This window comes from Scyliorhinus torazame, chromosome 17 (assembly GCF_047496885.1).
Source record: "Scyliorhinus torazame isolate Kashiwa2021f chromosome 17, sScyTor2.1, whole genome shotgun sequence".
In the NCBI taxonomy this organism is placed as follows: Eukaryota; Metazoa; Chordata; class Chondrichthyes; order Carcharhiniformes; family Scyliorhinidae; genus Scyliorhinus; species Scyliorhinus torazame.
The window spans coordinates 133,111,685-133,137,017 of record NC_092723.1 but is presented as its reverse complement, the minus strand read 5'-3'; the positions used below and the strand labels follow the sequence as shown (position 1 = coordinate 133,137,017).

The following is a 25,333-nucleotide window of genomic DNA, read 5'->3' as shown; positions in this document are numbered from 1 at the left end:
GAGACGGGGGTGGGGGGCAGGGAGACGGGGGGGTGGGTGGCAGGGAGACGGGGTGGTGGTGGGCAGCGAGACGGGGGCAGAGAGACAGGGGGGCAGGGAGACGGAGGTGGGGGGGCAGGGAGACGGAGGTGGGGGGGGCAGGGAGACGGAGGTGGGGGGGGCAGGGAAACGGAGGTGGGGGGGCAGGGAGACGGAGGTGGGGGGGCAGAGAGACGGAGGTGGGGGGGCAGGGAGACAGAGGTGGGGGGCAGGGAGACGGAGGTGGGGGGCAGGGAGACGGAGGTGGGGGGCAGGGAGACGGAGGTGGAGGGCAGGGAGACGGAGGTGGGGGGCAGGGAGACGGAGGTGGGGGGCAGCGAGACGGAGGTGGGGGGGCAGGGAGACGGAGGTGGAGGGCAGGGAGACGGAGGTGGGGGGCAGCGAGACGGAGGTGGGGGGGGAGGGAGACGGAGCTGTGGAGGGACAGGGAGACGGAGGTGGGGGGGGCAGGGAGACAGAGGTGGGGGGCAGGGAGACAGAGGTGGGGGGCAGGGAGACAGAGGTGGGGGGCAGGGAGGCAGAGGTGGGGGGCAGGGAGGCAGAGGTGGGGGGCAGGGAGGCAGAGGTGGGGGGCAGGGAGGCAGAGGTGGGGGGCAGGGAGGCAGAGGTGGGGGGCAGGGAGACAGAGGTGGGGGGCAGGGAGACAGAGGTGGGGGGCAGGGAGACAGAGGTGGGGGGCAGGGAGACAGAGGTGGGGGGCAGGGAGACAGAGGTGGGGGGCAGGGAGACAGAGGTGGGGGGCAGGGAGACAGAGGTGGGGGGCAGGGAGACAGAGGTGGGGGGCAGGGAGACAGAGGTGGGGGGCAGGGAAACAGAGGTGGGGGGCAGGGAGACAGCGGTGGGGGGCAGGGAGACGGAGGTGGGGGGCAGGGAGACGGAGGTGGAGGGCAGGGAGACGGAGGTGGGGGGCAGGGAGACGGAGGTGGTGGGGCAGGGAGACGGAGGTGGGGGGGCAGGGAGACGGAGGTGGGGGGGCAGGGAGACGGAGGTGGGGGGGCAGGGAGACGGAGGTGGGGGGGCAGGGAGACGGAGGTGGGGGGGCAGGGAGACGGAGGTGGGGGGGCAGGGAGACGGAGGTGGGGGGGCAGGGAGACGGAGGTGGGGGGGCAGGGAGACGGGGGTGCGGGGCAGGGTGACGGGGGTGGGGGCAGGGTGACGGGGGTGGGGGGCAGTGTGACGGGGGTGGGGGGCAGGGATACGGGGGTGGGGTCATGGAGACGGGGGTGGGGGGCAGGGAGACTGGGGGCAGGGAGACAGGGGTAGGGGGCAGGGAGACGGGGTAGGGGGGCAGGGAGACGGAGGTGGGGGGGCAGGGGGACAGGGGCAGGGAGACGGGGTGGGGGGCAGGGAGACAGAGGTGGGGGGCAGGGAGACAGAGGTGGGGGGCAGGGAGGCAGAGGTGGGGGGCAGGGAGGCAGAGGTGGGGGGCAGGGAGACAGAGGTGGGGGGCAGGGAGACAGAGGTGGGGGGCAGGGAGACAGAGGTGGGGGGCAGGGAGACAGAGGTGGGGGGCAGGGAGACAGAGGTGGGGGGCAGGGAGACAGAGGTGGGGGGCAGGGAGACAGAGGTGGGGGCAGGGAGACAGAGGTGGGGGGCAGGGAGACAGAGGTGGGGGGCAGGGAAACAGAGGTGGGGGGCAGGGAGACAGCGGTGGGGGGCAGGGAGACGGAGGTGGGGGGCAGGGAGACGGAGGTGGAGGGCAGGGAGACGGAGGTGGGGGGCAGGGAGACGGAGGTGGGGGGCAGGGAGACGGAGGTGGGGGGGCAGGGAGACGGAGGTGGGGGGGCAGGGAGACGGAGGTGGGGGGGCAGGGAGACGGAGGTGGTGGGGCAGGGAGACGGAGGTGGGGGGGCAGGGAGACGGAGGAGGGGGGGCAGGGAGACGGAGGTGGGGGGGCAGGGAGACGGAGGTGGGGGGGCAGGGAGACGGAGGTGGGGGGGCAGGGAGACGGGGGTGCGGGGCAGGGTGACGGGGGTGGGGGCAGGGTGACGGGGGTGGGGGGCAGTGTGACGGGGGTGGGGGGCAGGGATACGGGGGTGGGGTCATGGAGACGGGGGTGGGGGGCAGGGAGACTGGGGGCAGGGAGACAGGGGTAGGGGGCAGGGAGACGGGGTAGGGGGGCAGGGAGACGGAGGTGGGGGGGCAGGGGGACAGGGGCAGGGAGACGGGGTGGGGGGCAGGGAGACAGAGGTGGGGGGCAGGGAGACAGAGGTGGGGGGCAGGGAGGCAGAGGTGGGGGGCAGGGAGGCAGAGGTGGGGGGCAGGGAGACAGAGGTGGGGGGCAGGGAGACAGAGGTGGGGGGCAGGGAGACAGAGGTGGGGGGCAGGGAGACAGAGGTGGGGGGCAGGGAGACAGAGGTGGGGGGCAGGGAGACAGAGGTGGGGGCAGGGAGACAGAGGTGGGGGCAGGGAGACAGAGGTGGGGGGCAGGGAGACAGAGGTGGGGGGCAGGGAAACAGAGGTGGGGGGCAGGGAGACAGCGGTGGGGGGCAGGGAGACGGAGGTGGGGGGCAGGGAGACGGAGGTGGAGGGCAGGGAGACGGAGGTGGGGGGCAGGGAGACGGAGGTGGGGGGCAGGGAGACGGAGGTGGGGGGGCAGGGAGACGGAGGTGGGGGGGCAGGGAGACGGAGGTGGGGGGGCAGGGAGACGGAGGTGGTGGGGCAGGGAGACGGAGGTGGGGGGGCAGGGAGACGGAGGTGGGGGGGCAGGGAGACGGAGGTGGGGGGGCAGGGAGACGGAGGTGGGGGGGCAGGGAGACGGAGGTGGGGGGGCAGGGAGACGGAGGTGGGGGGGCAGGGAGACGGAGGTGGGGGGGCAGGGAGACGGGGTGCGGGGCAGGGTGACGGGGGTGGGGGCAGGGTGACGGGGGTGGGGGGCAGTGTGACGGGGGTGGGGGGCAGGGATACGGGGGTGGGGTCATGGAGACGGGGGTGGGGGGCAGGGAGACTGGGGGCAGGGAGACAGGGGTAGGGGGCAGGGAGACGGGGTAGGGGGGCAGGGAGACGGAGGTGGGGGGGCAGGGGGACAGGGGCAGGGAGACGGGGTGGGGGGGCAGGGAGACAGGGGTGGGGGGCAGGGAGTCGGGGGTGGGGGGCAGTGAGTCGGGGGTGGGGGGCAGGGAGTCGGGGTGGGGGCAGGGATACGGGGGTGGGGGGCAGGGTTACGGGGGTGGGGGGCAGTGATACGGGGTGGGGGGCAGGGATACGGGGGTGGGGTCATGGAGACGGGGTGGGGTCATGGAGACGGGGTGGGGGGCAGGGAGACTGGGGTGGGGGGCAGGGAGAAGGGGGTGGGGGGGCAGGGAGATGGGGGTGGGGGGCAGGGAGACGGGGGTGGGGGGCATGGAGACAGGGGTTGGGGAGCAGGGAGACGGGGGTGCGGGGCAGGGTGACGGGGGTGGGGGCAGGGTGACGGGGGTGGGGGGCAGTGTGACGGGGGTGGGGGGCAGGGATACGGGGGTGGGGTCATGGAGACGGGGGTGGGGGGCAGGGAGACTGGGGGCAGGGAGACAGGGGTAGGGGGCAGGGAGACGGGGTAGGGGGGCAGGGAGACGGAGGTGGGGGGGCAGGGGGACAGGGGCAGGGAGACGGGGTGGGGGGGCAGGGAGACAGGGGTGGGGGGCAGGGAGTCGGGGGTGGGGGGCAGGGAGTCGGGGGTGGGGGGCAGGGAGTCGGGAGTGGGGGCAGGGAGTCGGGGGTGGGGGGCAGGGTTACGGGGGTGGGGGGCAGTGATACGGGGTGGGGGGCAGGGATACGGGGGTGGGGTCATGGAGACGGGGTGGGGTCATGGAGACGGGGTGGGGGGCAGGGAGACTGGGGTGGGGGGCAGGGAGAAGGGGGTGGGGGGGCAGGGAGATGGGGTGGGGGGCAGGGAGACGGGGGTGGGGGGCATGGAGACAGGGGTTGGGGGGCAGGGAGACAGGGGGTGGGGGGCAGGGAGTCAGGGGTGGGGAGCAGTGAGACGGGGGTGGGGAGCAGGGAGACGGGGGCAGGGAGACAAGGGTAGGGGGGCAGGGAGACTGGGGTAGGGGGGCAGGGAGACAGCGGTGGGGGGGGCAGGGAGACGGGGGCCGGGAGACGGGGGTGGGGGGGCAGGGAGACAGGGGGTGAGGGGGCAGGGAGACGGGGGTAGGGGGGGCAGGGAGACGGGAGTAGGGGGGCAGGGAGACAGGTGTAGGGCGGCAGGGAGACGGGCGTGGGGGGCAGGGAGACGGGGTGGGGGGGCAGAGAGACGGGAGTGGGGGGCAGGGAGATGGGAGTGGGGGGCAGGGAGATGGGAGTGGGGGGCAGGGAGACAGGGGGTGGGGGGCATGGAGACAGGGGGTGGGGGCAGGGAGACAGGGCGTGGGGGGACAGGGAGACAGGGAGTGGGGGGGCAGGGAGACAGGGGGTGGGGGGGCAGGGAGACAGGGGGTGGGGGGCAGGGAGACAGGGGGTGGGGGGGCATGGAGACGGTTTGGGGGGCAGGGAGACGGAGGTGGGGGGCAGGGGGACAGGGGTGGGGGGCAGGGGGACAGGGGGTGGGGGGCAGGGAGACAGGGGGTGGGGGGCAGGGAGACATGGGGGTGGAGGGCAGGGAGACAGGGGGGGCAGGAAGTCGGGGGCAGGGAGTCGGGGGTGGGGGGCAGGGAGTCGGGGGCAGGGATACGGGGGTGGGGGGCAGGGAGACGGGGTTGGCGGGCAGGGAGACGGGGGCAGGGAGACAGGGGTGGGGGGCAGGGAGACAGGGGTGGGGGGCAGGGAGACAGGGGTGGGGGGCAGGGAGACAGGGGTGGGGGCAGGGAGACAGGGGTGGGGGCAGGGAGACAGGGGTGGGGGCAGGGAGACGGGTTGGGGGGCAGGGAGACGGGGGTGGGGGGCAGGGAGACGGGGGTGGGGGGCAGGGAGACGGGGGTGGGGGGCAGGGAGACGGGGGTGGGGGGCAGGGAGACGGGGGTGGGGGGCAGGGAGACGGGGGTGGGGGGCAGGGAGACGGGGGTGGGGGGCAGGGAGACGGGGGTGGGGGGCAGGGAGACGGGGGTGGGGGGCAGGGAGACGGGGGTGGGGGGCAGGGAGACGGGGGTGGGGGGCAGGGAGACGGGGGTGGGGGGCAGGGAGACGGGGGTGGGGGGCAGGGAGACGGGGGTGGGGGGCAGGGAGACGGGGGTGGGGGGCAGGGAGACGGGGGTGGGGGGCAGGGAGACCGGGGTGGGGGGCAGGGAGACCGGGGTGGGGGCAGGGAGACCGGGGTGGGGGCAGGGAGACGGGTTGGGGGGCAGGGAGACGGGGGTGTGGGGCAGGGAGACGGGGGTGTGGGGCAGGGAGACGGGGGTGGGGGGCAGGGAGACGGGGGTGGGGGGCAGGGAGACGGGGGTGGGGGGCAGGGAGACGGGGGTGGGGGGCAGGGAGACGGGGGTGGGGGGCAGGGAGACGGGGGTGGGGGGCAGGGAGACGGGGGTGGGGGGCAGGGAGTCGGGGTGGGGGCAGGGATACGGGGGTGGGGGGCAGGGTTACGGGGGTGGGGGGCAGTGATACGGGGTGGGGGGCAGGGATACGGGGGTGGGGTCATGGAGACGGGGTGGGGTCATGGAGACGGGGTGGGGGGCAGGGAGACTGGGGTGGGGGGCAGGGAGAAGGGGGTGGGTGGGCAGGGAGACGGAGGTGGGGGGGCAGGGAGACGGAGGTGGGGGGGCAGGGAGACGGAGGTGGTGGGGCAGGGAGACGGAGGTGGGGGGGGCAGGGAGACGGAGGAGGGGGGGCAGGGAGACGGAGGTGGGGGGGCAGGGAGACGGAGGTGGGGGGGCAGGGAGACGGAGGTGGGGGGGCAGGGAGACGGGGGTGCGGGGCAGGGTGACGGGGGTGGGGGCAGGGTGACGGGGGTGGGGGGCAGTGTGACGGGGGTGGGGGGCAGGGATACGGGGGTGGGGTCATGGAGACGGGGGTGGGGGGCAGGGAGACTGGGGGCAGGGAGACAGGGGTAGGGGGCAGGGAGACGGGGTAGGGGGGCAGGGAGACGGAGGTGGGGGGGCAGGGGGACAGGGGCAGGGAGACGGGGTGGGGGGCAGGGAGACAGAGGTGGGGGGCAGGGAGACAGAGGTGGGGGGCAGGGAGGCAGAGGTGGGGGGCAGGGAGGCAGAGGTGGGGGGCAGGGAGGCAGAGGTGGGGGGCAGGGAGACTGGGGGCAGGGAGACAGGGGTAGGGGGCAGGGAGACGGGGTAGGGGGGCAGGGAGACGGAGGTGGGGGGGCAGGGGGACAGGGGCAGGGAGACGGGGTGGGGGGCAGGGAGACAGAGGTGGGGGGCAGGGAGACAGAGGTGGGGGGCAGGGAGGCAGAGGTGGGGGGCAGGGAGGCAGAGGTGGGGGGCAGGGAGGCAGAGGTGGGGGGCAGGGAGACAGAGGTGGGGGGCAGGGAGACAGAGGTGGGGGGCAGGGAGACAGAGGTGGGGGGCAGGGAGACAGAGGTGGGGGGCAGGGAGACAGAGGTGGGGGGCAGGGAGACAGAGGTGGGGGGCAGGGAGACAGAGGTGGGGGGCAGGGAGACAGAGGTGGGGGCAGGGAGACAGAGGTGGGGGGCAGGGAGACAGAGGTGGGGGGCAGGGAAACAGAGGTGGGGGGCAGGGAGACAGCGGTGGGGGGCAGGGAGACGGAGGTGGGGGGCAGGGAGACGGAGGTGGAGGGCAGGGAGACGGAGGTGGGGGGCAGGGAGACGGAGGTGGGGGGCAGGGAGACGGAGGTGGGGGGGCAGGGAGACGGAGGTGGGGGGGCAGGGAGACGGAGGTGGGGGGGCAGGGAGACGGAGGTGGTGGGGCAGGGAGACGGAGGTGGGGGGGCAGGGAGACGGAGGTGGGGGGGCAGGGAGACGGAGGTGGGGGGGCAGGGAGACGGAGGTGGGGGGGCAGGGAGACGGAGGTGGGGGGGCAGGGAGACGGAGGTGGGGGGGCAGGGAGACGGAGGTGGGGGGGCAGGGAGACGGAGGTGGGGGGGCAGGGAGACGGGGTGCGGGGCAGGGTGACGGGGGTGGGGGCAGGGTGACGGGGGTGGGGGGCAGTGTGACGGGGGTGGGGGGCAGGGATACGGGGGTGGGGTCATGGAGACGGGGGTGGGGGGCAGGGAGACTGGGGGCAGGGAGACAGGGGTAGGGGGCAGGGAGACGGGGTAGGGGGGCAGGGAGACGGAGGTGGGGGGGCAGGGGGACAGGGGCAGGGAGACGGGGTGGGGGGGCAGGGAGACAGGGGTGGGGGGCAGGGAGTCGGGGGTGGGGGGCAGTGAGTCGGGGGTGGGGGGCAGGGAGTCGGGGTGGGGGCAGGGATACGGGGGTGGGGGGCAGGGTTACGGGGGTGGGGGGCAGTGATACGGGGTGGGGGGCAGGGATACGGGGGTGGGGTCATGGAGACGGGGTGGGGTCATGGAGACGGGGTGGGGGGCAGGGAGACTGGGGTGGGGGGCAGGGAGAAGGGGGTGGGGGGGCAGGGAGATGGGGGTGGGGGGCAGGGAGACGGGGGTGGGGGGCATGGAGACAGGGGTTGGGGAGCAGGGAGACGGGGGTGCGGGGCAGGGTGACGGGGGTGGGGGCAGGGTGACGGGGGTGGGGGGCAGTGTGACGGGGGTGGGGGGCAGGGATACGGGGGTGGGGTCATGGAGACGGGGGTGGGGGGCAGGGAGACTGGGGGCAGGGAGACAGGGGTAGGGGGCAGGGAGACGGGGTAGGGGGGCAGGGAGACGGAGGTGGGGGGGCAGGGGGACAGGGGCAGGGAGACGGGGTGGGGGGGCAGGGAGACAGGGGTGGGGGGCAGGGAGTCGGGGGTGGGGGGCAGGGAGTCGGGGGTGGGGGGCAGGGAGTCGGGAGTGGGGGCAGGGAGTCGGGGGTGGGGGGCAGGGTTACGGGGGTGGGGGGCAGTGATACGGGGTGGGGGGCAGGGATACGGGGGTGGGGTCATGGAGACGGGGTGGGGTCATGGAGACGGGGTGGGGGGCAGGGAGACTGGGGTGGGGGGCAGGGAGAAGGGGGTGGGGGGGCAGGGAGATGGGGTGGGGGGCAGGGAGACGGGGGTGGGGGGCATGGAGACAGGGGTTGGGGGGCAGGGAGACAGGGGGTGGGGGGCAGGGAGTCAGGGGTGGGGAGCAGTGAGACGGGGGTGGGGAGCAGGGAGACGGGGGCAGGGAGACAAGGGTAGGGGGGCAGGGAGACTGGGGTAGGGGGGCAGGGAGACAGCGGTGGGGGGGGCAGGGAGACGGGGGCCGGGAGACGGGGGTGGGGGGGCAGGGAGACAGGGGGTGAGGGGGCAGGGAGACGGGGGTAGGGGGGGCAGGGAGACGGGAGTAGGGGGGCAGGGAGACAGGTGTAGGGCGGCAGGGAGACGGGCGTGGGGGGCAGGGAGACGGGGTGGGGGGGCAGAGAGACGGGAGTGGGGGGCAGGGAGATGGGAGTGGGGGGCAGGGAGACAGGGGGTGGGGGGCATGGAGACAGGGGGTGGGGGCAGGGAGACAGGGCGTGGGGGGACAGGGAGACAGGGAGTGGGGGGGCAGGGAGACAGGGGGTGGGGTGGCAGGGAGACAGGGGGTGGGGGGCAGGGAGACAGGGGGTGGGGGGGCATGGAGACGGTTTGGGGGGCAGGGAGACGGAGGTGGGGGGCAGGGGGACAGGGGTGGGGGGCAGGGGGACAGGGGGTGGGGGGCAGGGAGACAGGGGGTGGGGGGCAGGGAGACATGGGGGTGGAGGGCAGGGAGACAGGGGGGGCAGGAAGTCGGGGGCAAGGAGTCGGGGGTGGGGGGCAGGGAGTCGGGGGCAGGGATACGGGGGTGGGGGGCAGGGAGACGGGGTTGGCGGGCAGGGAGACGGGGGCAGGGAGACAGGGGTGGGGGGCAGGGAGACAGGGGTGGGGGGCAGGGAGACAGGGGTGGGGGCAGGGAGACAGGGGTGGGGGCAGGGAGACGGGTTGGGGGGCAGGGAGACGGGGGTGGGGGGCAGGGAGACGGGGGTGGGGGGCAGGGAGACGGGGGTGGGGGGCAGGGAGACGGGGTGGGGGGCAGGGAGACGGGGGTGGGGGGCAGGGAGACGGGGGTGGGGGGCAGGGAGACGGGGGTGGGGGGCAGGGAGACGGGGGTGGGGGGCAGGGAGACGGGGGTGGGGGGCAGGGAGACGGGGGTGGGGGGCAGGGAGACGGGGGTGGGGGGCAGGGAGACGGGGGTGGGGGGCAGGGAGACGGGGGTGGGGGGCAGGGAGACGGGGGTGGGGGGCAGGGAGACGGGGGTGGGGGGCAGGGAGACGGGGGTGGGGGGCAGGGAGACGGGGGTGGGGGGCAGGGAGACGGGGGTGGGGGGCAGGGAGACGGGGGTGGGGGGCAGGGAGACGGGGGTGGGGGGCAGGGAGACGGGGGTGGGGGGCAGGGAGACCGGGGTGGGGGGCAGGGAGACCGGGGTGGGGGCAGGGAGACCGGGGTGGGGGCAGGGAGACGGGTTGGGGGGCAGGGAGACGGGGGTGTGGGGCAGGGAGACGGGGGTGTGGGGCAGGGAGACGGGGGTGGGGGGCAGGGAGACGGGGGTGGGGGGCAGGGAGACGGGGGTGGGGGGCAGGGAGACGGGGGTGGGGGGCAGGGAGACGGGGGTGGGGGGCAGGGAGACGGGGGTGGGGGGCAGGGAGACGGGTGTGGGGGGCAGGGAGACGGGAGTGGGGGGCAGGGAGACGGGGGTGGGGGGCAGGGAGACGGGGGTGGGGGGCAGGGAGACGGGGGTGGGGGGCAGGGAGACGGGGGTGGGGGGCAGGGAGACGGGGGTGGGGGGCAGGGAGACGGGGGTGGGGGGCAGGGAGACGGGGGTGGGGGGCAGGGAGACGGGGGTGGGGGGCAGGGAGACGGGGGTGGGGGGCAGGGAGACGGGGGTGGGGGGCAGGGAGACGGGGGTGGGGAACAGGGAGACGGGGGTGAGGGGCTGGGAGACGGGGGTGCGGGGCAGGGAGACGGGGGTGCGGGGCAGGGAGACGGGGGTGCGGGGCAGGGAGACGGGGGTGCGGGGCAGGGAGACGGGGGTGCGGGGCAGGGAGACGGGGGTGCGGGGCAGGGAGACGGGGGTGCGGGGCAGGGAGACGGGGGTGCGGGGCAGGGAGACGGGGGTGCGGGGCAGGGAGACGGGGGTGCGGGGCAGGGAGGCGGGGGTGGGGGGCAGGGTGACGGGGGTGGGGGGCAGGGTGAAGGAGGTGGGGGGCAGGGTGAGGGGGTGGGGGTCATGGAGACGGGGGTGGGGGCAGGGAGACAGGGGGAGGAGGCAGGGAGACGGGGAGGGGGGCAGGGAGACGGAGGTGGGGGGGCAGGGGGACAGGGGCGGGGAGACAGGGGGTGGGGGGGGCAGGGAGACAGGGGTGGGGGGCAGGGAGTCGGGGGTGGGGGGCAGGGAGTCGAGGGTGGGGGGCAGGGAGTCGGGGGTGGGGGGCAGGGAGTCGGGGGTGGGGGGCAGGGAGTCGGGGGTGGGGGGCAGGGAGTCGGGGGTGGGGGGCAGGGAGTCGGGGGTGGGGGGCAGGGAGTCGGGGGTGGGGGTCAGGGAGTCGGGGGTGGGGGGCAGGGAGTCGGGGTGGGGGGCAGGGTTACGGGGGTGGGGGGCAGGGTTACGGGGGTGGGGGGCAGGGATACGGGGTGGGGGGCAGGGAGACTGGGGTGGGGAGCAGGGAGACTGGGGTGGGGAGCAGGGATACTGGGGCGGGGAGCAGGGAGACGGGGCAGGGAGACAAGGGTAGGGGGGCAGGGAGACTGGGGTAGGGGGGCAGGGAGACTGGGGTAGGGGGGGGCAGGGAGACGGGGGTGGGGGGCAGGGAGACGGGGGTGGGGGGCAGGGAGACGGGGGTGGGGGGCAGGGAGACTGGGGTGGGGAGCAGGGAGACGGGGCCGGGAGACAAGGGTAGGGGGGCAGGGAGACTGGGGTAGGGGGGCAGGGAGACTGGGGTAGGGGGGGCAGGGAGACGGGGTAGGGGGGCCGGGAGACGGGGGTGGGGGGGGCAGGGAGACGGGGGTAGGGGGGCCGGAAGATGGGGGTGGGGGGGGGCAGGGAGACAGGGGGTGGGGGGGCAGGGAGACGGGGGTAAGGGGGCAGGGAGACGGGTGTAGGGCGGCAGGGAGACGGGCGTGGGAGGCAGGGAGTCGGGGGTGGGGGGCAGGGAGTCGGGGGTGGGGGGCAGGGAGTCGGGGGTGGGGGGCAGGGAGTCGGGCAGGGAGTCGGGGGTGGGGGGCAGGGAGTCGGGGGTGGGGGGCAGGGAGTCGGGGGTGGGGGGCAGGGAGTCGGGGGTGGGGGGCAGGGAGTCGGGGGTGGGGGGCAGGGAGTCGGGGGTGGGGGGCAGGGAGTCGGGGGTGGGGGGCAGGGAGTCGGGGTGGGGGGGCAGGGAGTCGGGGGTGGGGGGCAGGGAGTCGGGGGTGGGGGGCAGGGAGTCGGGGGTGGGGGGCAGGGAGTCGGGGGTGGGGGGCAGTGAGTCGGGGGTGGGGGGCAGGGAGACTGGGGTGGGGGGCAGGGAGACGGGGGTGGGGGGGCAGGGAGACGGGGGTGGGGGGGCAGGGAGACGGGGGTGGGGGGCAGGGAGACAGGGGGTGGGGGGCAGGGAGACAGGGGGTGGGGAGCAGGGAGACGGGGCAGGGAGACAAGGGTAGGGGGGCAGGGAGACTGGGGTAAGGGGGCAGGGAGACAGGGGTGGGGGGGGCAGGGAGACGGGGGTAGGGGGGCCGGGAGACGGGGTGGGGGGGCAGGGAGACAGGGGGTGGGGGGGGTAGGGAGACGGGGGTAGGGAGGGCAGGGAGACGGGAGTAGGCAGGCAGGGAGACAGGTGTAGGGCGGCAGGGAGACGGGCGTGGGGGGCAGGGAGATGGGGGTGGGGGGGCAGAGAGAAGGGAGTGGGGGGCAGGGAGACGGGAGTGGGGGGCAGGGAGACAGGGGGTGGGGGCATGGAGACAGGGGGCGGGGGCAGGGAGACAGGGGGTGGGGGGGCAGGGAGACAGGGGGTGGGGGGGCATGGAGACAGGGGGTGGGGGGGCATGGAGACAGGGGTAGGGGGAAGGGAGACGGGGTAGGGGCAGGGAGACGGGGAGACGGGGCGGGGGGCAGGGAGACGGGGTGGGGGGCAGGGAGACGGAGGTGGGGGGCAGGGAGACGGGGTGGGGGGGCAGGGAGACGCGGTGGGGGGGCAGGGAGACGCGGTGGGGGGGCAGGGAGATGGGGTGGGAGGGCAGGGAGACGGGGTGGGGGGCAGGGAGACGGGGTGGGGGGGACAGGGAGACGGGGTGGGGGGGCAGGGAGACGGGGTGGGGGGTGCAGGGAGACGGGGTGGGGGGGCAGGGAGACAGGGTGGGGGGGCCGGGAGACGGGGGTGGGAGGCAGGGAGATGGGGGTGGGGGGGCAGGGTGATGGGGGTGGGGGGGCAGGGAGATGGGGGTATGGAGACGGGGGTAGGGGGGCAGGGAGGCGGGGTAGATGGGGCAGGGACACGGGTGGTAGGTGGGGGCAGGGAGACGGGGGTAGGTGGGGGCAGGGAGACAGGGGTTGGGGGGCAGGGAGACAGGGGTTGGGGGGGCAGGGAGATGGGGTGGGGGGCAGGGAGACGGGGGTAGGGAGACAGGGGTGGGGGGGCAGGGGAGGCGGGGTGAGGGGGCAGGGAGACGGGGGTGGGGGGGCAGGGAGACGGGGGGCAGGGAGATGGGGGTGTGGTGGGGGGGCAGGGAGACGGGGTTGGGCAGGGAGAAGCGGGGTGGGGGGGGCAGGGAGACGGGGGTGGGGGGGGCAGGGAGACGGGGTAGGGGGCAGGGAGACGAGGTGTGGGGCAGGGAGACGGGGTGGGGGGGCAAGGGAGACGGGGTGGGGGGGCAGGGAGACGGGGTGGGGGGCAGGGAGACGGGGTGGGGGGGCAGGAAGACGGTGTGGGGGGGCAGGGAGACGGTGTGGGGGGGGCAGGGATACGGGGTGTGGGGGGGGCAGGGAGACGGGGAGTGTGGGGGGGCAGGGAGACCGGGGGTGGGGGGGGCAGGGAGACGGGGTGGGGGGGCAGGGAGACGGGGTGGGGGGGCAGGGAGACGGGGGTGGGGGGCAGGGAGACGGGGGTGGGGGGCAGGGAGACGGGGGTGGGGGCAGGGAGAGGGGGGTGGGGGGCAGGGAGATGGGGTGGGGGGGGCAGGGAGATGGGGTGGGGGGGCAGGGAGATGGGGTGGGGGGCAGGGAGATGGGGTGGGGGGCAGGGAGATGGGGTGGGGGGGCAGGGAGATGGGGTGGGGGGGCAGGGGGATGGGGGGTAGGGAGACGGGGTAGGGGGGCAGGGAGGAGGGGTAGATGGGGGCAGGGAGGCGGGGGTAGATGGGGGCAGGGACACGGGGTAGGTGGGGGCAGGGACACGGTGTAGGTGGGGGCAGGGAGACGGGGGTAGGTGGGGGCAGGGAGACAGGGGTTGGGGGGCATGGAGACGGGGTGGGGGGGGCAGGGAGACGGGGTAGGGGGCAGGGAGACGGGGTAGGGGGCAGGGAGACGGGGTAGGGGGCAGGGAGACGGGGTAGGGGGCAGCGAGACGGGGTGTGGGGGGCAGGGAGACGAGGTGTGGGGCAGGGAGACGGGTTGGGGGGGCAGGGAGACGGGATGGGGGGCAGGGAGACGGGGTGGGGGGGGCAGGGAGACGGGGTGGGGGGGCAGGGAGACGGGGGTGGGGGGGCAGGGAGACGGGGTGGGGGGGCAGGGAGACGGGGTGGGGGGGGCAGGGAGACAGGGTGGGGGGGCAGGGAGACGGGGTGGGGGGGGCAGGGAGACGGGGTGGGGGGGCAGGGAGACGGGGGTGGGGGGGCAGGGAGACGGGGTGGGGGGGCAGGGAGACGGGGTGGGGGGGCAGGGAGACGGGGGTGGGGGGGCAGGGAGACGGGGTGGGGGGGCAGGGAGACGGGGTGGGGGGCAGGGAGACGGGGTGGGGGGTCAGGGAGACGGGGTGGGGGGTCAGGGAGACGGGGGTGGGGGGGCAGGGAGACGGGGGTGGGGGGCAGGGAGACGGGGGTGGGGGGCAGGGAGACGGGGTGGGGGGGGCAGGGAGATGGGGTGGGGGGGGCAGGGAGACGGGGTGGGGGGGGCAGGGAGATGGGGGTAGGGGGGCAGGGAGATGGGGGTAGGGGGGCAGGGAGGCGGGGTGGGGGGGCAGGGAGACGGGGGTGGGGGGGCAGGGAGACGGGGTGGGGGAGGCAGGGAGACGGGGGTGGGGGGCAGGGAGACGGGGTAGGGGGGCAGGGAGACGGGGTGTGGGGGCAGGGAGACGGGGTGGGGGGCAGGGAGACAGGGTTGGGGGGCAGGGAGACGAGGTGTGGGGCAGGGAGACGGGTTGGGGGGGCAGGGAGACGGGGTGGGGGGGCAGGGAGACGGGGTGGGGGGTCAGGGAGACGGGGTGGGGGGGCAGGGAGACGGGGGTGGGGGGCAGGGAGACGGGGTGGGGGGGGCAGGGAGACGGGGTGGGGGGCAGGGAGACGGGGTGGGGGAGGCAGGGAGACGGGGGGTGGGGGGCAGGGAGACGGGGTGGGGGGGCAGGGAGACGGGGTGGGGGGTCAGGGAGACGGGGTGGGGGGGCAGGGAGACGGGGGTGGGGGGCAGGGAGACGGGGGTGGGGGGCAGGGAGACGGGGTGGGGGGGCAGGGAGATGGGGGTAGGGGGGCAGGGAGATGGGGGTAGGGGGGCAGGGAGGCGGGGTGGGGGGGCAGGGAGACGGGGTGGGGGGGCAGGGAGACGGGGTGGGGGAGGCAGGGAGACGGGGGTGGGGGGCAGGGAGACGGGGTAGGGGGCAGGGAGACGGGGTGGGGGGCAGGGAGACGGGGTGGGGGGCAGGGAGACGGGATGTGGGGCAGGGAGACGGGGGTAGGTGGGGGCAGGGAGACGGGGGTAGGTGGGGGCAGGGAGACGGGGGTAGGTGGGGGCAGGGAGACGGGGGTAGGTGGGGGCAGGGAGACGGGGGTAGGTGGGGGCAGGGAGACAGGGGTTGGGGGGCATGGAGACGGGGTGGGGGGGGCAGGGAGACGGGGTAGGGGGCAGGGAGACGGGGTAGGGGGCAGGGAGACGGGGTGGGGGGCAGGGAGACGGGGTGGGGGGCAGGGAGACGGGGGTAGGTGGGGGCAGGGAGACGGGGGTAGGTGGGGGCAGGGAGACAGGGGTTGGGGGGCATGGAGACGGGTTGGGGGGCAGGGAGATGGGGTGGGGGGCAGGGAGATGGGGTGGGGGGCAGGGAGACGGTGGTAGGGAGACAGGGGTGGGGGGGCAGTGAGGCGGGGTGGGGGGGCAGGAGGCAGGAGATGGGGGGAGGGGGGGGGGTTGGGGTAGGGTGATGTTTGGCTGATGAGTGAAGCGCTGCTGGGTTGATGACAGAAGGCTGGGTGGACGGCGCTCGGGCTGCCGGCAGCTTCATTAAACAGGAGCGGCTGCAGCAAATTAATGTTAGCGCCCACACTGCAGACGAGCGGGCCCTGCCATTGGATGTTTCTGAGCTGAGTGGCTGCCGCAGACTTGGCTGCTTCCCCAAATCCGAGTCTAATCACACCACAAGTGGCTGCAACCTCGAGGCGGCAGTTCCCTCTCCCCAGCGACTTCCTGCTGCACACATTTATTCGCAGCTGAGGTCAGATCACCCTGTCCCAGTGGGTCAGGGGTGAGGTTTTGTCCTTCAGTGAGTCCAGTTCTCGCTCTGGTGTGTGGAGGGGTTTGATGGAGGCCAGATTGGGGGATTGTGAAATGAGAGGTGATTCCCCTCACCTTCAGGTGAGGTGTTAAACTGAGGTCCGGTTCAAGTCGAGGCTAAGGATCCCCAAATGGGGATGGGATGGGATTTTTTTTTGGGGGTTGGGGGGGGGGGAATCATCTGGCTACCAACTCCTGAGCAGTCCCAGGTCACTAATTTGACCCTCAATCTGCCCAGCGTTAACAGAGTTCAAATCAGGATGGAAGTTCGATACGAGAAATCGAGACGGGGCTTGAGTGGGGATGAAGGCAAAGTAACCTCGTCTGGGCTTCACACTCTGGGCATCTGATGAGCAGTGAGTGGGACTTGAGTTTGGGGTCTGATGCCCATTCAGTTCACTCTGAAATGAAAAAAATTTCAGAAAAGCCCAAAAAAACATTTTATCTCCAACAGAGGCGAGATACCAGGAATAAGGGAGGAATACATTGCAATACCAGTAATTCCCTGTTTAAAATGATATTTCTTCAAGTCAGTCAGCCAAGGTTTGGTTTAAACCAGTGAGGGTTAAAAGCTTCGAACAATTCTAAATGCTGCCAACTGAACACCAGTTAATCCAACCCAGAAATCACAATACAAGAGAGCATAATCCTCTGCATGTCTTAAGCTAGGGTAGCCTGGTTGCTAGGAGCCCAATTTTAAGTGCATTTTTTCTTTGCTTGAATTTTTTTCATATTCTTTGCTGATCCTCCCCTTCCCTTCTGTAAATTGGTGATGATATTGGTGTAAACCCCCATCTGATGGTACATAGAAAATCACCAAGCACTATCGAGAAAGCCATCTTCACACGATTAGAACACAGTCCTCAGGGAGTGCTTTATAAATAGTCGCACATACCGAGTCTTATTGATTCTGAATACTTCAACAACAAAGCACAGGTATCCTAGTTTCACATTTAAGGAACAGGAAATCCACTGCTCTGTGTGATGCTGGGGGAAATAGACAAGAAAGGTCACAGGTTCAAATCCGCAATCAGTGCTGAGAAAGGAGCATGTAACATACAAGCTTTTAACCCTTTGTGGTCTAAAACTCAGCTTTAACCAACTGAACCCTAAATATCAATCAACAACAACTTGCAATTCTATAGTACCTTTAACATAGTAACATGTCTCCAGGTGCTTCACAGGAATGTAATCAGGTGAAAATAATTGACACTAAGCCAAGAGAGAAACCAAGAGGGCTGGTGAACAAAAGCACACTCAAAAGATAAAGTTTTAAGGAGTTTCTTCAAAGGAGGAGAAAGAGGCAGAGAGGTTTAGGGAGGGGATTCTGGAATTTAGAATTGAGACAGCTGAAGACAGTCAATAAATGCTGAAGTGAAGGAAGTCATAGGTGCACAACTGGACCGCATTGGAGGAATGCAGGGCTGCAGAGGATTGTGAGAGGCTGTTAAAGCTTGCAGAGACTTGAACACAAAAGATGAGAATTTTTAATTTGAAGCATCAGTGAACCAGGAGACAATGTAGGTCTGCAAGCACTGGGTTGATGGATGAATGGAACTTGGTTCCATTCAGGACAAGGGCTGCAGATTTTTGGATGAGCTCAATAGTATAGAGTGTAGAAGGTGGGAGAATTTAAAAAATTTAGAGTACCCAATTAAAGTTGAATTTAGCACATCTTTGAGTTTGTGAGGGTGAGACCAATGCAGACACGGGGAGAATGTGCAAATTCCACGTGGAGAGTGACCTGAGGCCGGGATCGAACCTGGGTCCTCGGCGCTGTGAGGCGTCAGTGCTAACCTCTGCATCACCGTGCCGCCCTCAATGAATAGAAACATAGAACATTTATGGAAAAGGAGGTCATTCAACCCATCGTATTCATGCTGGCTGAAAAAAAAGTTATCCAGCCGAATCCCATTTTCCAGTTCTTGGTCCATTGTCTTGGAAATTTCAATTGCATATGCAAGTTTTTATAAAATGCCACAACAGTTTTGCTTACCACACCTTCAGACAGTGAGTTTCAGACCCAACTAGCCTCTGGTGAAAACATTTCTCAACTTCCCTCTAATTATTCTAACAATTATTTTTAAACCATGCCCCCGGGGTTATTGACCTCTCTGTGTAGGGAAATTATCTACTCATCCATCAACCCATTTAGGTCTCTCAGAATTTTATATCCTCAATCAAATCTCTTCTCAGCCTCCTATGTTCCAAAGGAAACAACTCCAGCCTATCTCAATCTTTCCTCATGACTAAGATTCTCCATTCCTGGCAACATCCATGTAAATCTCCTCTATACACTCTCTAGTGCAATCACATCCTTCCTATAATGTTGAGGCCGGACTTTATGCATTACTCTAGCTCTGGGCGAGCTAGTATTTTATACATTTCTGCATAACTTTCCAGCTAACAAAGGTATAAATCACATATGCTTCCTTAACCATCTTATCTGCCAGTGCTGCTACTTTTAAAGATCTCTGGACATGCACTCCAAAGTCCCTCTGTTCCGCTACACTTCTCAATATGCTACCATTTATTGTGTAGTTCCTTGCTTTGTTCATCTCTCCCAAAATACATTACCTCTCACTTCTCCAGACTGAATTTCAGTTGCCACTTTTCGACCCATGATCACTGATATCTTCCTGCAGTCTACAGCTCTATACCACACTATCAATCACATGCCCAGTTTTTGTATAGACTACAAACTTCTTAATCACCCACCATGTTTAAGGCTAAATCATCAGTGCACCATGAAAAAAGAGACCTGGTACTGAGCCGGGGAACCTCATTGGAAACAGCTTTCCAGTCACAAAAACACCCGATGACCATTACAGTTTGGTCCCTGCCACTGAGCCAATTTTAGATCCAATTTGCCACTTTCCCTTGAATCCCATGGGCTTTTACGTTGCTGAACAATCTGCCAGATGGGACCTTGCCAAAAGCCTTGCTAAAATCTTTGTTAGCTCCTCAAATAACTTTATCAAGTTAGATAGATGACCTTGCTTTAACAAATCCATGCTGACTGACCAGAATTATTCTGTGCCTTCCTAATTAAAATTTATACACACCAGCAAATTACATGATCGGCAATAATGGTTGCATTCCTTTCCTCTCCCATCACTGGTTTGCTGTTCCCTGGTTTGGTTCCAAAAACAAACTTGTACACATCGTCTGCCGACACAAACAGGTTACCTTGTGGTCTGAAATTCCCCCTTCTCTTTCCTTAGTTAACCTTTTGATTTTTATATATTTATAAAACATTTTTGGGTGTTCCTTGGTTTTACTTGACAATATTTTTTCATGCCCTCTCTTTCCTTTTCTAATTTTCTTTTAACTTAACTCCTGCACTTTTTATACTTTAGGTTTTATGCAGTGTTGAGCTCTCAGTATCTAGCAATAAGCTTCCCATTTTTGCCACATCCAACTCTCTATGCTTCTTATAGGAACATAGGAGCAGAAGTAGACAATTCAGCCCTTCAAGTCTGCTCTGCCATTCAATCAGATCATGGCTGATCTCTTCCTGGTCTGAAATCCACCTCCCCACCTGTTGCCCATATCCCTTTAACCCGTTTTTTGTCAAAAATATATCTATCTCGTTCTTGAAACCACTTAATGACTCAGATTCCACCGCACTATGGGGCAGTGAGTCTCACAAATTCACCACCCTCATCTCAGTTCTAAATCAACCGCCTCTCAACCTATATCTGTGGCCTCTTGTTCTAGGTTTCCCCACAAGGGGGAACATTTAATCTACATTTACTTTATCAATCCCATTTAGTATTTTATGCACCTCGACCAGATCCCCTCTCATCCGTCTAAACTCCAGCAAGTATAAGCCCAAACTGTTTAATCTCTCCTCATACGTCAACCCTTTCATCCCTGGAATCAATCTGCTAAACCTCCTCTGAACTGCCTCCAATGCCACCACATCCTTCCTCAAATAAGATGACTAAAACTGGACACAATACTCCAGATGTGGTCTCACCAACATCCTATACAATTTCTGTATTACACTCTGTCCCTGCTTGCAGATCATTTATATAGATTATAAACAGTTGAGTCCGAGGACTGAACCCTGTGCCCCCCCCCCCCCCCCCCCCCTAGTTACAGCTTGTCAGCCAGAGAAGGACCTAATTTATCCCAACCCTCTGCTTTCTGTCAGTCAGCCAATCCTCAATCCAATCGAGTACTCTACTCCCAATCCCTGCGACACCCAGGGTGTCTTAATTTGGGAGTCTCACCATTTTGTTTTGTGGAACATATTGTTCTAAACCCTTTCTATTTGCCTCTTGAATGCTTCCCTCTGCTGTGACAGATGTATGTGCAGTCATTTTCGCCAAATCACATTTCAAATGAGCAAAATTAGCCTTCTCCAATTTAAAATGTTTAATCCTGTTCTGTGTCCTTTACCATAACTACATGAAATCTAACTCAATTATGATAGCTACCAGAGAAGGCAGTCCAGAGATTGTTCGCTAGATTGATCCCAGTATGGAGGGATTTTCTTATGAGGAGAGATCGAGTAGATTGGACTGTACTCATTTGAGTTTAGAAGAATGAGAGATGACCTTGTAGAGACAGATAGGATTGTCTGAGGGGCTTGTCAGGGTAGATGCGGTGAAGTTGTTTCCCCTTCTGAGAGAGCGGAGGACCAGAGGGCATAATCTCAGAGTAAAGAGTCAAGGGCGGCATGGTGGCACAGTGGTTAGCACTGCTGCCTCACGGAGCCAAGGAACCGGGTTCGATCCCAGCCCCAGGTCACTGTCCATGTGGAGTTTGCACAGTCTCTCCGTGTCTGCGTAGGTCTCACCCCCACAACCCAAAGATGTTCAGGGCAGGTGGACTGGCCATGCTAAATTGCCCCATAATTGAAAAAAAAAAAAGAATTGGGTACTAGTCAGAGTAAGGGGTCACCCATTTAAGACAGAGATGAGGAGGAATTTCTTCCCTCAGAGGGTAGTGAATCTGTGTAATTCTTTACGGTAGAGGCTGGGTCATTGGGCATGTTCAAGGCTGAGATAGACACATTTTTAATCAGCGAGGGAATCAAGGGTTATGGGGATAAGACAGAAAAGTGGAGTTGAGGATTATATTTTCAGATCAATCATGACCTTAAATGGCATTGTGTACTCAGTGGGCCGAATGGCCTACTTCTGCTCCTTCATCTTATGGTCTTACCACTAAAATGCCCCTCTCACCCCTCCCCCACCCCCTTCCACCCACATTTTAGGAATTCTACATACCCTTTACACTGATTATATCCTGATTAATATTGGGGGAATTGAAATTCCTATTACTATACCCTATTGTTCCTAATCTTCAACGAATTACCTAGATATTTGCTCTTCTATCTCTCTCTGGCCAGTTGGGGGTCTATCAGTGGTGAGAATGTCCCTTTTCAGTTCCTCAGTTCAACCCATATGGCAAACATTTGACCCTACCCTCCATTTTTATCTTTTCTCTGCCATTTGAAAGCCCTGTAACCAGGATGTGGAGCTGCTATTCCTGCCCTTCTTTAAGCTATATTTCAGTAATAGTTATGATTTCATAATCTGTGCCATCAGTTCATCTTCTGCTTTATTCATTGACTCTTCCATTGAAGTATATACTATTGCTCCCTGAAACAACTCCTTTGTTGTCCATTTTCTTTTTCTTTTTTAAATGTTTTTATTAAAGGCATTTTGCATATGTACATAGAAATATCAGAAAACCAAAAATCCGCAGGAACAAAGAACACAGGCCCACAACACCCTGATGCCAAGCCCACACCTCTCCCTGCTTTGTTGTCCATATTCTAACCTTTGATTCCTTTGCCTTCCATGCTTGCTTACTAATTTCTTGCTTTCTATTTCCAACTTTGCTCATCTTCTTCAAGAATGCACACTCAGGTTCCCATCACTCAAATAAACAATTTAAATTGAAATTGAATCCGATTCATGGTCCCCCCCAAAAGAGACATACAAGATGACAAGAACAGACATTACACCTGATTTCATACTTGATCCTGTGTTTAGCCAAAAGGGTTCCAGCCCAGTTGAAGTGCAACTTATCCATCTTGTACAGGTCCCACCTACTTCAAGGATTCAAAGCCCTCCCTGCTGTACCGTCTCTCCAGCCACACATTCAGGTGGACTATGCTATTTCTGTACTCACTAGTACAGGTGTAATCCAGACATTACTACCTACTTTTTAATTTCTTTCCATCCTCCCTAGAATCTGCCTGCAGGACCTCATCCCTCTATGTTGTTGGTACCAATATGGACCATGACATCTAGCTATTCACCCTCACCTCTCAATGTTTTTAGCCATTCAGTGACATCCTTATTCAGGCAGCAGGGACGTAACAAACCATCCTGCAATCGCTTATGTGGTCGCAGAAACACCAGCCTGCTCCTCTAACTATTGAATCCCTTATTACTATTTTATTGCTGTCCTTCTTCCTCCCCCTCTGTACAGCTGAGCCACCCATAAACTTAGCTCTGGTACTCACGAAAAGAACCATTGGACTCACCAGTAGTTAGAGAGCAACACATATTCAGAGAACTCCTGCACTACCTGCCTGGTCCTCTTTTGTCTGTTTGGTAGTCGGCCATTCCCTCTCTACCAGCTCACTCAAACTGCTGGGTGACCACCTTCTGAAATGTGATATCCATAAAGCTCTCAGCCTGATCCCTGCATACACTCTAGTGATGCGAACTGCGATTGAAGCTGCAAAACCCAGAGCTCAGGCTCTTCCAGCTGAAGACACTTCCTGCACGTGTGGTTCCTCAGGACATGAGCAGCATCCTGGAGCTTCCACATCACACAGCATGTACGTTCCATGAGGTGCCTTTCATGCCTTTATTTATTAGACTACAAACTAAACTTACCAGAAATAGGGCTTCAGATTTAAGATTTTAAATCTCATACTTCTTAAACCTGGTTTATTTTTTCTAGTCCTTTATTTTAGATCCTTACCTCAATACATACCTTTGATCAAGACTTTAGATTTCTCAGATTCTGCTGCTCACTGCACAGAAGTTGGCATCACTCTTTCAATTTCTGTCTGAATTATCTCAGTTCCACTCCCCTTGACCTTGGGGGCTTTCTTTGCACCACACTTTATATCTCAGTCTGTTCTCATTCATCTCATTCTCCATTTGGACTCTACTGGAGGGGAATGGGAGGGGAATGAGATGGGGTCGCCCATCCGTGGATGGAGGAGGGGTCGCCCATCCATGAATGGAGGAGGGGTCGCCCATCCGTGAATGGAGGAGGGGTCACCCACCCATGGATGCAGATGGGTTCGCCATCCATGGATGGAGGAGTCGCCCATCCGTGGATGGAGATGGGGTCGCCCACCCGTGGATGGAGGCGGTGTCACCCATCCATGGATGGAGGAGTCGCCCATCCATGGATGGAGGAGGGGTCGCCCACCCGTTGATGGAGGAGGGGTCGCCCACCCGTTGATGGAGGAGGGGTCGCCCACCCGTGGATGGAGGAGGGGTCGCCCACCCGTGGATGGAGGAGGGGTCGCCCATCCGTGGATGGAGGAGGGGTCGCCCATCCGTGGATGGAGGAGGGGTCACTCACCCGTGGATGGAGGGAGGAGGGGTCGCCCACCCGTGGATTGAGGAGTGGTTGCCAACAATGGCCAAGATGTATCCCAAAATGTTACAATCAAATCAAATCAAAAAAAGTACAAATCTTCACAATAACTAACATTGATCACAAAACAAACTGCACCTGCACCATGGGAGAGATCCCACATCATCTTTTTCATTGGCTTTCAGACTATTTTACTTTCTGATCGTCTCTCTCTCTGCCTTTGGCTACATTACTCACAGCACATCTCAACAGGTCTTCTCTTTCTTTCTCTAATACACTCTCATTCTATGCCTGTATGACTATCACTCTCACTGGCCTCAATAAATCTGTCTCCATCTGCAACTTCCCTCATAATTTTCCTCCCTCACACTCATTCTCTGCATTTGTCTCCTTCCTTTATTGCCTCCATCAGTATATCACCCTTTCGATCTTTGCCTTTCTGCATCACGGGCAGCACGGGAGCACAATGGTTAGCACAGTTGCATCACAGCTCCAGGGTCCCAGGTTCGATTCCCGGCTTGGGTACTGTCTGTGCAGAGTCTGCATGTTCTCCCCGTGTCTGCGTGGGTTTCCTCCGGGTGCTCTGGTTTCCTCCCTCAGTCCAAAGATGTACAGATTAGGTGGATTGGCAATGATAAATTGCCCTTAGTGTCCAAAAAGGTTAGGTGGAGTTACTGGGATAGGGTGGCGGTGTGGGCTTAAGTTGGGTGCTATTTCCAAGAGCCGGTGCAGACTCGATGGGCTGAATGGCTTCCTTCTGCACTGTAAATTCTATGATCTTTCTTGCTTTCACATGGTCTTTCTCGCATTCTTTCTGCCTGCCTTTCTCTTGTACCCTGACTGTCTCTTTTTCTCTCTCTCCCATACTGTCTGTCTGTCTCTGATTCTGTTATTATGCTCTCACTCGCTGTCTGTTGTTCTCACTCGCGTTCTCCCTCCCTCACTCTGTTTCCACGTTTGCTGCAATTGAACTACTCTTGCACCCTGTAAATGCTCCAGGAATCACGTCTCTTCTTCATTATCCTGTTGTGTCAGAATGGAGCCATCTGTTGCACGTAATCAAGTCAGCAACAGACAGATACAGACTTACTCACTGATGAGAGCACGTGTCTCCCTGAAATCTTATCACATACAGATTTACTTTTGCTTTTCATCCCTCAAGGAACTTGAAACTTGCTGTGGTAGTTTCACAACCCGCCTGTGACCCTCCACTACTCACAAGCAATTGCTAGTTAGTGACTGTGACCGGGCTATTCAACATCAATGTCGAGGGTAATCCAGTCCTTAGTGGCTATGTGCACACACACCCTTTCCAGAAGGGAAATATTTCTCTCTCCATAGCCCAGGGGCATTAAAGCAAACTGTGATGCTCATCCCACTGTCCTGGTTGAGATAGCTAACTCATCTGGAGCCCAATTTGGTAGGACCGTTGTGAACTATATGGTTCTGCATCATTAAGCACCAAAACAGCTGAGATTTTATTCTTTATCATTCAATGTACATAAAAAATATCACGGAGGAGCAACAAAATTTTGGCCCAAACTTTGCCCAAGGATTTCCCTGCACTGAGATAAGTTTACAAGTTCCCTCAACACTGCTTGAAACAGACCATTTTAAGTTTCTCTACCACCAGAGTAATAGCCGCATATTTGAATATCTCAAATATAAATAAAATAAAGGAATAAAGGAAACCTCAGGTTTCCTCCTCCACTCGGGTAAATTGTTGATCAATCGACTTTGGCGCAAGAGTCCAGAACATCCACGAGCTCTGGGCATCTAATGGACTGAAACACGCTAGAAGGCTGCCATTCAGCCCTGAGATCCATTCTGGCTCTTTGAAAGAGCTATTCGATTAGCCCTATTTCCCTGCAAATCTTTCCTTTTCAAATATTTATCCGATTTTCTTGTGATCTCTGTGTCAAAAGAAAAATCTTTGCCACTCCATAGGCATCTTTCTACCTTTCCTGAGGTCAATAAAGTGAAATGAATGTCAAAGGTTGTCACTTCAGCTCTCATGTTTGGATCACCCCTCAGGTTTCCAACCCTCTAGGATTATCCTGAAAATTCCAGGAAT

The 25,333-nt window shown here is 63.9% G+C and overlaps 1 protein-coding gene across 4 annotated transcripts in view; it reads right to left on the bottom strand.

The window, feature by feature from the left end:
* The window catches only part of rai1 (retinoic acid induced 1), a 71,561-nt gene that overhangs the window by 31,131 nt on the left and 15,097 nt on the right, over positions 1-25,333 (bottom strand). The window lies entirely within an intron of this gene.